The sequence below is a fragment of the Chiroxiphia lanceolata genome, chromosome 1 (assembly GCF_009829145.1).
Source record: "Chiroxiphia lanceolata isolate bChiLan1 chromosome 1, bChiLan1.pri, whole genome shotgun sequence".
Classification (NCBI taxonomy): domain Eukaryota; kingdom Metazoa; phylum Chordata; class Aves; order Passeriformes; family Pipridae; genus Chiroxiphia; species Chiroxiphia lanceolata.
The window spans coordinates 15,293,065-15,307,775 of record NC_045637.1 but is presented as its reverse complement, the minus strand read 5'-3'; the positions used below and the strand labels follow the sequence as shown (position 1 = coordinate 15,307,775).

Sequence of the window (14,711 nt, the reverse complement as noted above, 5' to 3'; positions counted from 1 at the left end):
GAACAAATAAGAGCCCCAGCAGGTGTTATCATTTACAATTTAAGGGAGAAAGATTGCAGTGTTCAGAGAGAGAATGACAGAAAGCAAAAGTTTTTGTACGCAGAGAGTCAGTAGTGAGAGAGAGGCTGCACCTTGTGATTTAGGAATGGCCTAACTAATGCCAAGAGAGGGGCTTGTGATGTATTATTGGTAATTATTATGCCTGTGCACTCCAAGCCCCAGATTTGTCTCAGAGAGCTCAGCTGTCTGCCCACAGAGGCAGTCATTTTGTAAAAGTTGCTACAGCTTGTTATGGAAGACGCAGGCTGGGCTCTCTCAGGGAGACTTTATTTTCTGATTTCTTCTCCTGCAGTTGAGAGGGAGAGCATGCAGCTGTGCTCTGTGTATGGATACGGGGAAACAATGAAGCTGTTAACAAGAGTCCAATTAAAAACTACTCAGAGTCAAGAGCTGGAAGGAAGAAAAGAGACAGTAGTTACTGGGATTTAAAGAAATCAAGGAAGAAAGAAAAATGTATGTAAGGGTTTCTGAGTGTTAACTGGAGGAAAGAATTGGTCAGCAGCAGAAGGTGAACCAGAAATGGCTCAGCAGTCAAGGAGAGTAGGGAACAAAATAATAAACCATAAGCAAATTAAAAAAAAAATCATTCCAATTCCATTAAGAAAACCTCATTGCTCTTTGTGACTCAGTTTCTGCCCTTTTTAAACAGGGAGCTGGACGGACTAAACCACTCACAGATCTTGTGTTGATAGCCCAAGAGTTCCTGCAGAATGTAGGTCTCATGATGACAAACACTCTGTGTCTTTATGGTTTTTCAATATCACACACTTTGCAGCACTGGCAGGTTTGCAGCCAAATCATTCTGCTGTAGATCTTGCCTAACATTGCATGTGGCTCACTGCCCAGCGCACAGATATTACATCCAGGAGCAACCGACTCATACCATTATTGATAGGGTGAATCCATGCAGTTAATTGCTCCTGAGTGTACTCACAGCAATAGTCTGGGATAGCCAGCAGTTCTGGCTGTGGAGATCATGACCTAGAGCATGGTATGGGGTTTTTTTAAAGTCTAATCTCCTTCCAGGAGCTCAGTAGGGAACCTCAAAAGTTTCTCATTGCAGTCTTGACTTCTAGTTGATCCAGAATGATCATTTGGCCATGTTAATTCCTCTGGGGCCAAAGATGCTACTGATTAGACTCTTCAGGGGGGTTATTTTTTCAGACTGTCTTGGGGAAACACGAGGAAATTTTTCACTCTGTGAATTGGCACCTATTTTGACAGGCAGGTTTTCAGAAAAAATGAAGAGAGAACTTTTCTAGAAGTGCTGGCTCCCTCTTTCCACCCTGACCTCTCTTTCAGCTCCCAAGAATACAAGCAGGCCTCTTCTGGGGTGGTCCAAAAATCTGTCTCACCCAGCATCACACCTCCAATAGTGGCTGAAAGCTGTTTCTTAGGAGTATTATGAAAATTGACAAAACATCTTTTTGGTGCTTCCTCAAATGACTTTCCAACTTTCTGACAATTTGTTAGGGAGTTCCTGACCCCAGAAAAATATTTTGTTTTTAACAGCAGACAATGAATCTTTCTTTCACTAATTTAAGCCTCTAATTTTCTGTGGTAAGGTGCTGCACAACTTGAACAAATGAAAAATACTTTCATGTATGTTTTGAATGTGCTGCTTACAAGCTGGCCCTTGTAATGGGTGAAAGTTTAAGCAGTCATTGTTTAGTCACCCTTCCCATGCCACTCATGACTGCATAGACGTCTATGATATTTCCCCTCATTTGTCTCTTTTCCAAGCTGAAGTGTCTTCTGCATCACAAAGAGCAGCACCTAACAAGAAAGCAGATTTCAGCTTAGTCAGGTTCACCTGAAAAGACCAGACAGTCCCTGCATTCTGCTGGATGTTCTTCACAGAAAAGCATGAACAGGAGAAGTCTTGTGAGAAAAGGTCCAGGACAGGAACTCTGCATTCAGCTTTTTGTTTGCCACAAACTCCCTACTTGAGCTGAATGCCATTGCTCTTAAACGTGTTGGCTTCTTGCCTGTGGAATGATGGTGTACGTATTTCCCTGAGCTCCTAAGCTCTCCACAGATTGGCATCACTAGACAATTAGACAACAACATTCACAAGACAACTGGCTACTGTGCTGATATTGTTGGAAGAGCCCAGTCTTTGCCCAACACACAGTAAATCCTAAATAAAAGTCAGCCACACACTAGGCTTATGATGGTGTCCCTGTACCCTAAAATTAAGATGTAAATGATAATTTGAATATGATAGAATCATAAAACAGCCCGGTTTGGAAGGGACCTTGGAAGATCATTTTGTCCAACCTTTCACAGGTCAGGGAGCCTAAGTGAGATTATCTAGCATCCTGTTCAATCACGTCTTGGAAACCCCCAGTGATGGGAACTCCACCACATCCCTGAGGAGATTGTCCCACTGAATGATTGTTCTTACTGTAAAAAATATCTTTTTTTTATGTTGATATGAAACCTGTACCAGTACCACTTGCTTCTGTTGCTCCTTGTCTTCTCTAGGTGACTCTTTGGGAAGAGACAGCCTCTGTCCTCTTTGTAACCACCCTTTAAATACTGAAATACAGTGTTGAGTTCTCCCTGAACCTTCTCTTCCTCAGGGAGAAAAGACCTAAGTCCTTCAGTCTTCCTTCACAGAGCAGGTTCTCCAGCCCTCTGATCCATCTTTATGGCCTCTCTTTGGACCCTCCCCAGTCTGTTCACACCTTTCTTGAATTGTGAGGGCCAGAACTAGACACTCTACTCCAGATGCAGCCTAACAAGCATGGAGTAGAGCGGGATGGTGATGTCTCTACCACTGCTAGTACTGCCCCTGCAGATGCAGCCCAGGATCTGCTTTGCTGCAGCAGCACACTGCTGACTCGTGGTCAGCTTGTTGTCCACCAGGACCCCTGGGTGCCTTTCAGCGATGCTGCTCCCCAGGCACAAAGATCCTGGCCTCTTCTGGGCTTTTTGTTATGTTGTCCCAGGTGCAGGACCTTGCACTTGTTAACTTCATATAGTTCCTGCTCACCCTCTTTTCCAGCCTATCCATGTCTCTCTGTAAGATGTTTCTCCCTTCTGACATGTCCTCTTCACCACCCACTCAGGTGTCATCAACAAACTTGGCGAGGCTGCTTGCAATCCCATCATCCAGATCATTTATGAAGATGTTCAGCATCATGGGGCCCAGTATTGGTCCCTGGGGTACCCTACCCATGATCTCCACAATTTTTCAAATATTATAGACAGTGGCCTGACACTAGTTTCCCTGCCCTGTTTAGCAATGGTCCTATATCTTCCCTGTGCTTCTGCTTATTGCCTATGTGTCCAAAGACCCATTTTTTGTTCTTCTTGACATCTTTGGCCAATTTCAGGTCTAGCTGAGCCTTAGCCTTCTTGACTGCCTCTGCATGTCCTTGCAAGGTTCTTGTAGTCTTCAAAGGCTACATGGTTCCATGTCTATAGCCAGAATCTTCCCCCAAGTCCTATGTCCTATTTTTATCCCACTTGTAGACTTTGCCTCCTTTGCCTCTCAGAATATGTTCATCCTGTTCACATTAGATTTTTTTTTATATTAATTAACTTGGATATTAAAAAAACAAAGGAGTTCTACATCATCATCAGAATGCCCACAGAATTGCAGCGTTTCTTTTTGCATTGTGTAGAAAAGAAGTCAGATTTATTGCTGCCCTAAACATAAACAACACCATTGGTGTCAAGCTTGAGTCAAAGATAGATTTGCATGAAGATCAGTGCTATCAGATCCCAGGCAGGCCTGCCAAGCTTCTGAGATGAAGATAGTAAAATTAAAATGGGGATATGGCATTTATACAAACCACTGCTTTATGCCAGTCTGTGGAATTTTCTTCCATCTATTTGGCCTTTTGTGATGGCCGGAGGATTTGTTTTCAGGTCTGTATTTACTTCTTAATGCTGGTGAGAACTAGAACATTGTTAATACATATGCTTGGCAGTATCAAAATGGTAGACAATTAGCTTCAGTTATATAGGGTATCTGAGGGTTGTTTAATTTATTAGATTTTTAATTGGTCTCTGTGTGTAATGGACTAGGAAAAGATAAGAAATAAGGCCCTATAATTCATCTGAATAAATCTTGGTTCCTCCCCACATTCCGTCCTTTTCAACTACTGATTTTTATTTTTCTATTAGTTGTTGCTGTTGTTGTTATTTATAACATATTTAATTATGTGCTTTGGAATAATTTTTGGTGGATGCTTGCCAGTTTACTAATATTCACTGCCCACTACCTGATGGTGTCACAAACATACCATCTGTTCACTTGTGCCTTCCAGAACTCTCTGAAGTAGCTCACTGACTCAAGCTGCAGGTGGTAGGATTGCTCAAAATACATAATTACCAAACTTCTAAATAACAAAACTTTCATTTCATGTATGCTTTTTTAAAACCACATTTGATTAAGGTTTTTTTAGCCACCCTCCAGTTAAGCACAAGCTTACCTCCACCACAAATGTATCTGATACCATTATGCTGAAGAAGAAGGCTAATGTTCTGCTTTCACTTTTTTTGTTGTTTTTTCTGGAGGATTTCTCAGCATCTTTCTTTCATGATTGGGCCAAAACTGTGTGTCCTGGTCCTGGGACAACTTTCTCTTGATATCCTACTCATCTGCCTAGTGGTAAGCACCACTTGTGTGGTATATCTGAGGGTACCCCATCTTGGTTCACTCTTCTACCGAGTTTTGAATGAGAGAGTGGATCTGAAAGCTGGGAACACTGGCTCAGCCTCCCACTCATGCAGGTTGGTGCATGAGGCTCAGCTGCTCTGTGGCTGTGCCCTTTCCTTTGGCTACTAATGAATTAATCCTTGTTAGAACATCTTCAAAAAAGAAATTTCAGCAAGTTACAATAATAATAATATAATTCTACCAAAAGGGGAAAAAAAGCAATATTTTTTTATGGGATAGTGGATATCTTGACAGGCTTTTACTTGAACTCCCTGAAACAGCCAGTGTTATTTCTGTGACTGAAGATTAATTTCTGTGCCATTATCAAATGTAACCCTTGAGGAATTAATTGCATTCGCATATCGAAGTTCTATTTATACCATCAAGCAATCTGGAACAGATAAGCCCCTTCTTGGGAAATCTCTGCTGCTCCACAATATTTGCCTTTGCCTCAGACAGGTTATGGCCCACTGGGACCTAAGGAGCTCACTAAAGCACCATTTGTAATGCAGCATGACAAATCCCGGAGCCAGGGTGATAATCTCTGCAAACTCTGTACAAACAGTCCCTGTGCCTCAGCAAAAGTGATTAATGGGCTCTGCGGAATCAGCATGCGGCCCTCGGCATTAATTACTTCAGAGGGGCACTCAATGGAAACCCAGAGGTCTGCAAAGGATCCGGTGGGAGGTTGGGGGGTTGGTGAGGCCGGGCTGGATGCAGGTCCCTGGACTCTGGCTGTGCTGTGGGAGGGTGCGACGCATCCCAAGCTCCCTGGGGAACCCAGAGATGGCTGCAGAGCCGTGTGGGGGCCCCAGGGTGCTGCTCCACAGGGAGCCTGAACACAGGGAGCAGGGCCATGCCAGCTTGGGGACACGATTGGGCACACGATAGACACTGAGCTGCACTGGCTGCAGCTCTTGTGCCCTGGTCACACCGGGTGCTGGTGGACAAGAGAGAGAACCTCTATTGAGCCTGGCTTTAGAGTGGGGTCAGGGAGAGCAGCAAGGCGGGGACCAGGGCCTGATCCTTCAGGAGAGACTGTGGTTTGCAATATTCCTTTTCTCTCTGCCGTAAGTGTCGTGATTTAAAATTCACAGGCCCTTTGTAAATTATTGCAGTCCTGCTGCAATGAGTGAATCCGTGCCAGTTTATCTCCAGGGAAGATCTAAGCCTAAACGTTTTACAAAGAATGAAAGACGATGAGAAGAGAAGTGTGCATTTATCTTTCCAGTATGTTATCTGGGCCTCATCCAAGGGGAAAATTTCTACATCTTGTTTCAAGTCCTTCAAATCCCAGCTAGGGGACTCTGGTTAGAGACCCCCATGGAAAAGTCTTAATGAATTTACCATGCATTTTTTCTAATTCATTAAATATATGTCAAATCCAGTAAAGCCTGCCTGTATGTTTTCACCATAGAAGTCTAGGGATATTATGGCCCACCCAGCCCTCTAGAGTTGTTCAGTGGTGGCACAGCCTCAGCTGCTCTGCCAGATGTGATGTGTTTGTGCCCAGCAGGCTGAATCCCCGGTCTTTGTACCATAACAGTGATTTCAGCTGGAAGCAGTCATTTGGTTATTCCGACTGTTCAGTGTGATCCAGTGAACACAGAGGACTTCAGTGTGCCTGGATAAGAATTATGCTGACAGTACTACATCAGGTTTTGAGCCCACCCTGACTAGGATTTGACCCTCTCTCTTGTGTAATGGCCTGTGCCAATGGACATCAGGTGGGGGACTGTTCCCTACCCTATGTTAAACAGAAGAAAACAAAGGCAGAAGTATCTTTTCCACTTTATATTTGAGGGATAAAAATTAGAGCACTTTGGCTTCCTCATCTTGTCCTTATCATAATATCCTAGTCTGTTCTTAAAGAGTGTGTTTATCTGATGGCCACCCTCCTAACTGAAGCAATACCCCAAATGGATAAACATAGGAAAAGATACCTACTGGGACACTTTGCGCAGTGACAGGTGCTAAGTAACAGGGGGTTTTTTAAACATAGATAAACGAATAGGACAATTTTACACTTGCTCAAAGCATCCATCACCCCTTGGGTGTAATTTGGCATTACACCTGATTTCTGAAGCCACTGATCTGAGTGAGAGTTAGAAACTCAAAATCTTACAAATCAGCTGTGAAAATAGTATTCGTGTAGGGACACTTAATCCAGAAGATCTGGAGGGGGGATGTATTGTGACATTCACGAGTGGTTTTCTAGGTGCCATAAACAATTTGATAGACATTTTATTCTGGAATAGCACATTCAGAGTCATGGATATAACCAAAGGAAAAGTGTCTAACCTCAGGTAACCTTCCAACTTCCACTCATCTGGAGTCATTACTACAGGACATGTTTAGCTTTGTGCTGGAACAGCCTCTCCACAAGGCAGACGGGTCAGAAGACCAGTGCTTGGAAATTTGTTGATGGGAAGAAGTGCCTTGGGAGGGGAAAGAGCAGCTAGCCTGAGGGCAGTGACTCCTCTTTGTACCATTTGTTTTGCACCTCATGGAAGGAGTTTTTAATCTTCTTTGGGAAGTTTCTAGCTTTTGTTGGTATTTTGAGAGAACAGTTAACCCGAAACCACTGGCAGCAGCTCAGCACGAAAGGGCCGTGTTACAGAGGAACCTCTGGGAACTCTCTAAATTGCATTTCCTCAAAGTGAAACAGGGTGGGATTGCAATGTGTCCTTGGCATGGTCCTGAAACCAAAATGATTCTTCACTGACTAAATACTTTCATACGGTGGTTAGACTACTACAGTCTACAGCCAGAGACAAAAGGGAGCTGCCTTTTCCTTGAATTCTGTTCCTTGCTGTCATGAGAGTTGGAAACGGGACTAATTTCATTGCCAACCTCAGGCTCCAGTTTGATTACTCACTGCAGTAATTTGCTGATTCCATGATTTGAACCCATTGGTTTACTGATTTATTATTAATAGGAACACTTGATGCATTCACAGGATTGTTCCATTTTTTAATTAACTTTGGGAAATTGTGGCAAATTTACCCTTGCTGCCTTAAAAATGAACTCCCTTGCTTATTCTTTTCAATAAACTCCATTTCAGTAAAATCCACCACACCAGTTTATTCTGTTGGACAGCTTCATGGATCAGGAGTGCAGGTTTAGAATGAAGTATTTCCAGGCCACTTGATTCTTCCTTCACATTAGTGTGAATCCCTCATACAGAGTGAGAATGGCACAGAAGGGAACATGGAAAACGAAGCTGAATAGAGGAAAATGACCTTTTTTTTTTCTCATACTACTCACTTTTCCCTTAACATGCTATTCAATCTCATAATTATTTCTAACTTAATGACTGACAGGTAGAAAAGGTTAAGAAATATGACTTAGGCATGGACAAAATAACTGTTCTCACTGGTAAATGAATTTCCAGATGTCAGACTATTCAGTAGGGTGGCTTTCAATAATGGCCATAGTTCATATTTGTGCAGAACCTTACAGTCTGCTCTGCCTTCTGTCACATTTGATAAGGAAATAGTCCACTTAGTGTATTGAAATTTCAACTGCAAGCCTCTGCAGAGTGCAATCATATGTTTTTAGGGCATTTTCCATCCTGGCTATCTGGTGCTATTATTGAACTTTTCAATTTGTTGCCTATGCTTTTTGCAGTGTGATCGTACCTTTTATTTCTTTCTCAGCACTCCTTCTGTTCACTGTTGCTCACAGAAATCTCCAAGATTTCTGTGTCCAAGTACAAAGTAATGTTGCACAGTCCAGGCCTGTGAAGTTCATATTTTAGACAGGGAGCTCCTACACTTACTGTGTGCATCCTTCTGGCACTCTCAGAAAGATGCTGGTTTTCTCCTTCAGTTCCCTGGCCCTACAGTTGTCTTATTTACATCTGGTACTCTTTTTTGTCTGAACTAGAGTCAAAACAACTCACCATAGGCTGAATACATATGCTTGTAGATGAAAAGCTCTATGAGCTGGTTCTGCAGTGTGACTTTCTGAATCAAAGAATGCAGAGAAAGAAGAGGGATAAAAGATCTATTGTCTGCCTAGAAAAAGTAGAATGTCTCTAAATGAAAACATGGATGAGAAAGAACCAGAAATTATCAGAATGTTGATGCATCTCAATTTGTCTCCAAAGGTACAAACAACAAAATGAACTGCGTCTCAATGACCTCTAAAAGAAACTGTGACACTGACTTCTATGAGCTTGAAGCTGGTCTAATGAAATCATTCCATGAGATGTGAGCAAACAACTGGAAGAGGAAAACTGCTGGTGTAAAGACCTTGAGACCTTGTTCACCAAAGTAACAGCAACTACAGAAATATGTCAAATTCATTAAAGTTCCAAGAAGAAAAGACAACTGCTGACCACAGTGGTGCAAAGGAAAAGGTGGATGCCAAAAAAATCAATGGTTATGAGCTGTGAAATATCCACGGCATCAACAAAACAGATCCTCTCTTCTCAGCAGCTCTCGCTGGGGCTTTTGCAACCTCTGGGAGCTCCCAGAATGGAGGAAAACCAGTGACTGGAGGTTTCGCTGAGCTACACGTTCACACAGAAGGGAGCCTCAACTGATTACAAGGCTGCTCCAAACAAGACCCTGCTGGTCCTGTTGTTGCAGCTGGGATGCACTGAAGAACTCCTGAGATCTGCCGTGACTCTGCTGGGAGGGTGGATGATGGGGAAGTGTCATGGTTTAACCCATCTGTCAACTCAGCCCCACACAGGCACTTGCTCATTCCCCTCCTGGTGGGATGGGTGAAAGAATCAGAAGGGTAAAAGTGAGAATTCTCATGGGTTGAGACAAAGACAGTTTAATAGGCAAGCAAAAGTTATGACACAAGCAAAGCAAGGAATTGATTCGCCACTTCCCGTGGGCAGGCAGGTGCTTAGCCATCCCCAGGAAAGCAGGGCTCCATCGTGTTTAGTGGTAACTTGAGAAGACAAATGTCATCACTCTGAATATCCCCCCTCCCTTTCCTTCTTCTTCTCCCAGCTTTATACACTGACAATGACACCATATGGTAGGGAATATCCCTTTGGTTGTTCAGAGTCAGCTCTCTCAGCTGTGTTCCCTCCCAACTTCTTGTCCACCCCCAGCCTCCTTGCTGAGTTTTTTTCTCCTGTATTTGAGGTGTTATTTTAATGCTGTCAATAACTGAGCTATTTTTTGATGGAAAATGAGCCCATCTGCTCCCTACTAATGTAAATATTTCATTTATCATCATGCTTTTTCCAGCTTTCAAACTTATGCTGCTGAGAGAGCTCAAAGGTGCATCTTGTGAGTGTGACAGAGCAAACAGAAAGGTCACAGCACTGCTAGCTCACCCACTCATCCCTCCACAAATCCGTGCTTTTCCTGATAAAGTGCTTTACAAAGGAATATTATACACCAAAAAGGTTAAGCTTTTTAAATGGAGGAAGAAGCTGTGTAACAGCTTGGTGAGCAGTGGGTGAATAGTAACTGGGAAAAAAAAAGCCTGTTTCATATCATATACAATGGAAACTTTAGAGCATGCTGTAGGAGACAACTGGTTATTTTAAATCTTGTACAATGGACCACCGATACTCTATTCACATATACACACAAGTAAATTATATGATACTTTATTTTCTCTATCTCTCAGAGAAGAGTAAGAGGCTGGGCCAACTCACCCAGAAGAAACACGATTCCCAAGAGTATCCATAGCTTCAGTTCAAAGCTCAGATCAATAAGGTATCCCTGTGCCTTAGAATAAAGACTTGTAAATATGTACTTGCCACCTGACTCTCTTTGTAATATAACCAGGGGGTATGTCTCAACAAGTGATAATTGGAAAACAACCACATGTGAGAAATCACCTTCCTTCAGAAAGGAGGCAGCCAAAAATAGAACTGAGCAGATCACAGCCCTGGGCACTCCAGGATCTTTCCACATGAATGAGAGTGAGTGAAAATGAAATGGCAAAATCAGAGCTGATGACAGCCTGCCTGCCTGCTAGATGTGACCTGAAAATGGAATTTAAAACGTTTCCAACTACTATCACAGTTCAGGCTGCATATCTTTGTTACCTGCACACAGAGGGGCAGGGAAATTTTAGAGGGAAATGGGTGGCTCTTTTTCTGGCCATGCCTCTTAGTAAGCATGAGGCAAACCCTTTGATTCAGTCTGTGATATCTGCTATGCATCTTTCTTTGCCAAGCACACCCATTTCACATTGAGCAAATCATCTTAGGAGTAATGAAAGTGCCATTTCCATCAGACATGAGTGCTGTGCCAAACCTGGCTTGCTGCAAGAAAACAGGATCCACTGTACAGGTTGGAGCTTGGCAGGAAGAGACGGGCAGGATGGGTTTCAAAAAAGCAGCAGGTTTTTAAGAGCAGGACACCAAAAGCAGGGTCTGTTTGATTTGGTACCCTGCTTTCAACAATCGTCAGGGCTGGGTGCCTGCAGGTTTGGGTAGGACAAGATATCCCAGGTATCTTGGACTTCTTCAAGGAAGAAGTCACCAGACTGACCACTACACAGGTCAGGTGTCTGTACATCAGGGTAGCTTATTTCAGCACCAAGAGCATTTTTGTTTTGCTTCTGATAAAGTATGTGGAGAATCATCAGAGAGCCCCACCGTACCTAGGTTACCTGCATACCTGGATGGAAGCAGGGTCCAAGGAAGGTGCAGTTTTGTCTGAGGTTATTTTAAGGAAGGAACAAACATATCCAATTCCCTGTTCTTTGACAGCAGCCAGATCCATTACTCACAGGAGTTTTTCAATGTACCTGTTGAGCAGGACAGGCTAACTAGAAGAATCTGAAGTGCAGGATTAGAGGACAGGCTTCTGTTAGAGCACATGCTCTCCTTTCACCCCACCAATTACCATGGAGATTTCAACTGGGCATGGAGACAACAGGCAGACAGAAGCTACAATAGGACAGTAAAAGAGGAAAAGAAAGTAACTAACTATTGAGCAGTGCAGAACCATGATGTTCACCCAGTGGCTAATCCTCTGTTTGACTCCCTTCAGAGACCAAGTGGCTTCTGACTGTGACAGGCGATTTGTTCTGTCTTTTTTAAAACCCAAGTTCCACAATCACTTTTTCCTTTCTAGCCCAACATGCAAAAAATTAAGGGATGATCTTCCTTCTCTGGACTATGGCTTTGAGTGTAATTTGGAATTTGTAGTGGTCACTAGGTTTGTATTTCAGGAGAAAGAGATGTTTTTCTGTGTTCCTTTCTCCAGTAGGTGTGGGTGTGAGTCAGATGAGGAGGTCCCTGCCTGGACTCCCTCCTCCTCTGTCAGCTAAAGCAAAAAGGGCAGCATGTAAGATAACCAAAATGGTTAACTAAATTGGCCAATGAGCACATAATATTAATGTTTGAAAGTAATTTCTGTTCTTTCAGTATAAGGAATAAGGAGAGAGTGAAGGAGTGGCTGATACCAGCCCAGCACAGTCCTCTGGGGTGACCACAGTGGTTGATTGCAGAGGGTTACATCTTCCCGTGAGGTAATGGAGACCATCTTTTCACAACACCATTTCTGTTTGTTACGGCACTGGTGGTGAGTGAGAGTGAGCAGTGGCATCAGCTCCCATGGGACACGATTGCCATGTTTCTGGCCAAGACCATCAACTGTCCCCTCACGACATCCAGCTCCTTGGTCCCAAACTCCAGGACCAAGGCACCAGTTAACGGAAATCCAGGGGGAGATTTCCTCTCACTTCAACAGCAGTGGCATTTCAGCGTTGTTTTCTTCATGAGACAAAATGCCACACTTTCCCAGAGTGATTTTTTTGTCCCTGTACAAAGCTTCCACTGGTATTGAGTAGACTTTAACCTGCCTTTGGCCTAGAGTGGTGAAATTTCCATATCTGGACAAAGGGAAAGAAACATTTGTCCTGTAGTTTGAATTTAATAAAGGAAAAGGAAAAGGAAAAGGAAAAGGAAAAGGAAAAGGAAAAGGAAAAGGAAAAGGAAAAGGAAAAGGAAAAGGAAAAGGAAAAGGAAAAGGAAAAGGAAAAGGAAAAGGAAAAGGAAAAGGAAAAGGAAAAGGAAAAGGAAAAGGAAAAGGAAAACCATAAGCAAAAGCAAAGACAAAAGAAATGGAGGAAGACAGAGCCACAGGTGAGGGGGCTGGGAAATGAGAAAGTCCTGAGGAGATGGAGTATTAGAAAGACAGTAGGTCAAAGCTGCACATTAAATTTATCACCAGGCTGTTATTTTTGTACAGTTGGGTCATCTATCCCAGGGATATTTTCTGTAAATGAGTGAAGCATATGGCAAGCTGCCCTTACAGTTATGTGCACATACTGGAGTGAAACACCTTTTCCTAATTTTTGCCAGAAATTTCTGGGTATACTAAGAACACAGGGAGATTTTTTCTGATTCCCCTTACTGTAGGATCATTCTTTTCCCTGTTTTATAATAACCCTGCTATGAAGGTGGGACATCAGTTGAATTTATCGTACTTCATTTATCAAGTTTGCAAAGATACAGAGGAGACATCTCTTGAGGGATGGGAAGTCCTGATACTCAGAGATATAAATGTTAATATCTACTTTGCTGGTGTAATTGAAAATCTTATTACTTTCAGAAACATATTTCAAGTTGGGAGGCAAAGGTTTTAGGCAGATGTTTTGGAGAAAATTGTGGTTTATTGAAAATGGATGTAAAAGTAGATTAAGTCTCTTCCCATACATTAATGCAACATTCTTTGGACTGCTTCAAGAGGTCTGGCCAGCTTAGGAAAAATCTGAGCTTGTATAGTCAGTTTACATGGGGACATCCTACAGGTCAGCCCAGTGTTTACGTCAAAGCATCCTGAACATTGGCAAGTGTCTGTGAAACCAGGAAAAGAAAATTAAACTAGACAACTTAAAAATCCATTCTTACTGAAAAAAATATGTATGAAAAACACTCTGGCAAAAATCTCTGCTTCAACAGACAAACTGGAACTGGTGCCTTGGAGACCTAAGCACAGTTTTGTCTTCTGCTCTTCTAGCAGTGCCTAGATAATCAGCCAAGATTTGATTCCATTGCCTGAGAGTTAGTTAATGTCTCAGAGAAAAATGCCATCCTCTGGTGTTAACATTCTGCTCTCTTGCAAGTGGATTTGCAAAGCAGAGAGGGCAGGACATGACCAGGGAATTTCAGCTGTGGTGAGTCTCTTACCCAGACAGGACTCTCATCACCAAGAGGATCTGAAATATCCATCTCAGCTCCATGAAGGGATGCAAAGGTAGGTCCAGCACAACTCTAAGAGGGGCTGTAGTTGGCACCACCACTGAGGAGGTTGGCTGTCCTGGATGCTGCTCTGGGATAGTGACAAAGCACATCAGGTCTTCTCGAGCCTCCAGAAACAAACAGGTTGAGAAATGACAGCCTCCAAAAAGGAAAATAGTGTCTTTCTGAAGGATATCAGGGAGTGATGCTGTTTTGAATCTAGTACCATAAATAAAAAAAAAAAGCACAACTCTTCACTATAGGAAAATTGTTGTTCCTCCCCAATATTATTCTAAACAAATATGTTCTGCCACGTGTTCCCAGCGCTCTCCAATATGAACTCCTCTATACAATTCTCCCAGCTCTAGTGTACATCAGTGTCACTGTCCTTGCCTCCATCCTTCAGGTCAGCAAACATCTTTCTATACTTCATGCATGGACAGTGCATGAAAGGCTCCCTACCCAGAAGGTTTTCTGGCACAGCTGTATTGGAGTGAGACATTCTCCTACCTGCTGCTCTTAGGACCAAAAGCAGTAGGTTCTCCTACGCCCCTACGTTCCAACCAACAGACAGTGTTTTGTACCAGAGATCAGGGCTAGATGGACCTAGATGAGCAAAGAACACTCATGTATGCTTTCAACTTGATGGACAATCAGGAAAACTGGCATGTCATTTGAACACTGCTTCCATTGACTCTACAAGAGAAAACTAGAGACAAAGTGATTTATATAGGGAAAATGCAGGAGAGAGTTCTTTTCTGCTACTGGAACTGGAACTGAGATGCTTCACTGAGCTAAGCATTACTG

General features: G+C 42.9%; 1 long non-coding RNA gene across 1 annotated transcript; it reads right to left on the bottom strand.

Annotated features, from left to right (window-relative positions):
• Window positions 1-12,789: 12,789 nt before the first annotated feature.
• Window positions 12,790-14,711, bottom strand: LOC116792769. The gene is made up of 3 exons (XR_004359259.1): window positions 14,415-14,711; window positions 13,854-13,995; window positions 12,790-13,520 (listed from the first exon to the last, which is right to left on the bottom strand). It is a non-coding gene; the product is annotated as an uncharacterized LOC116792769 (long non-coding RNA).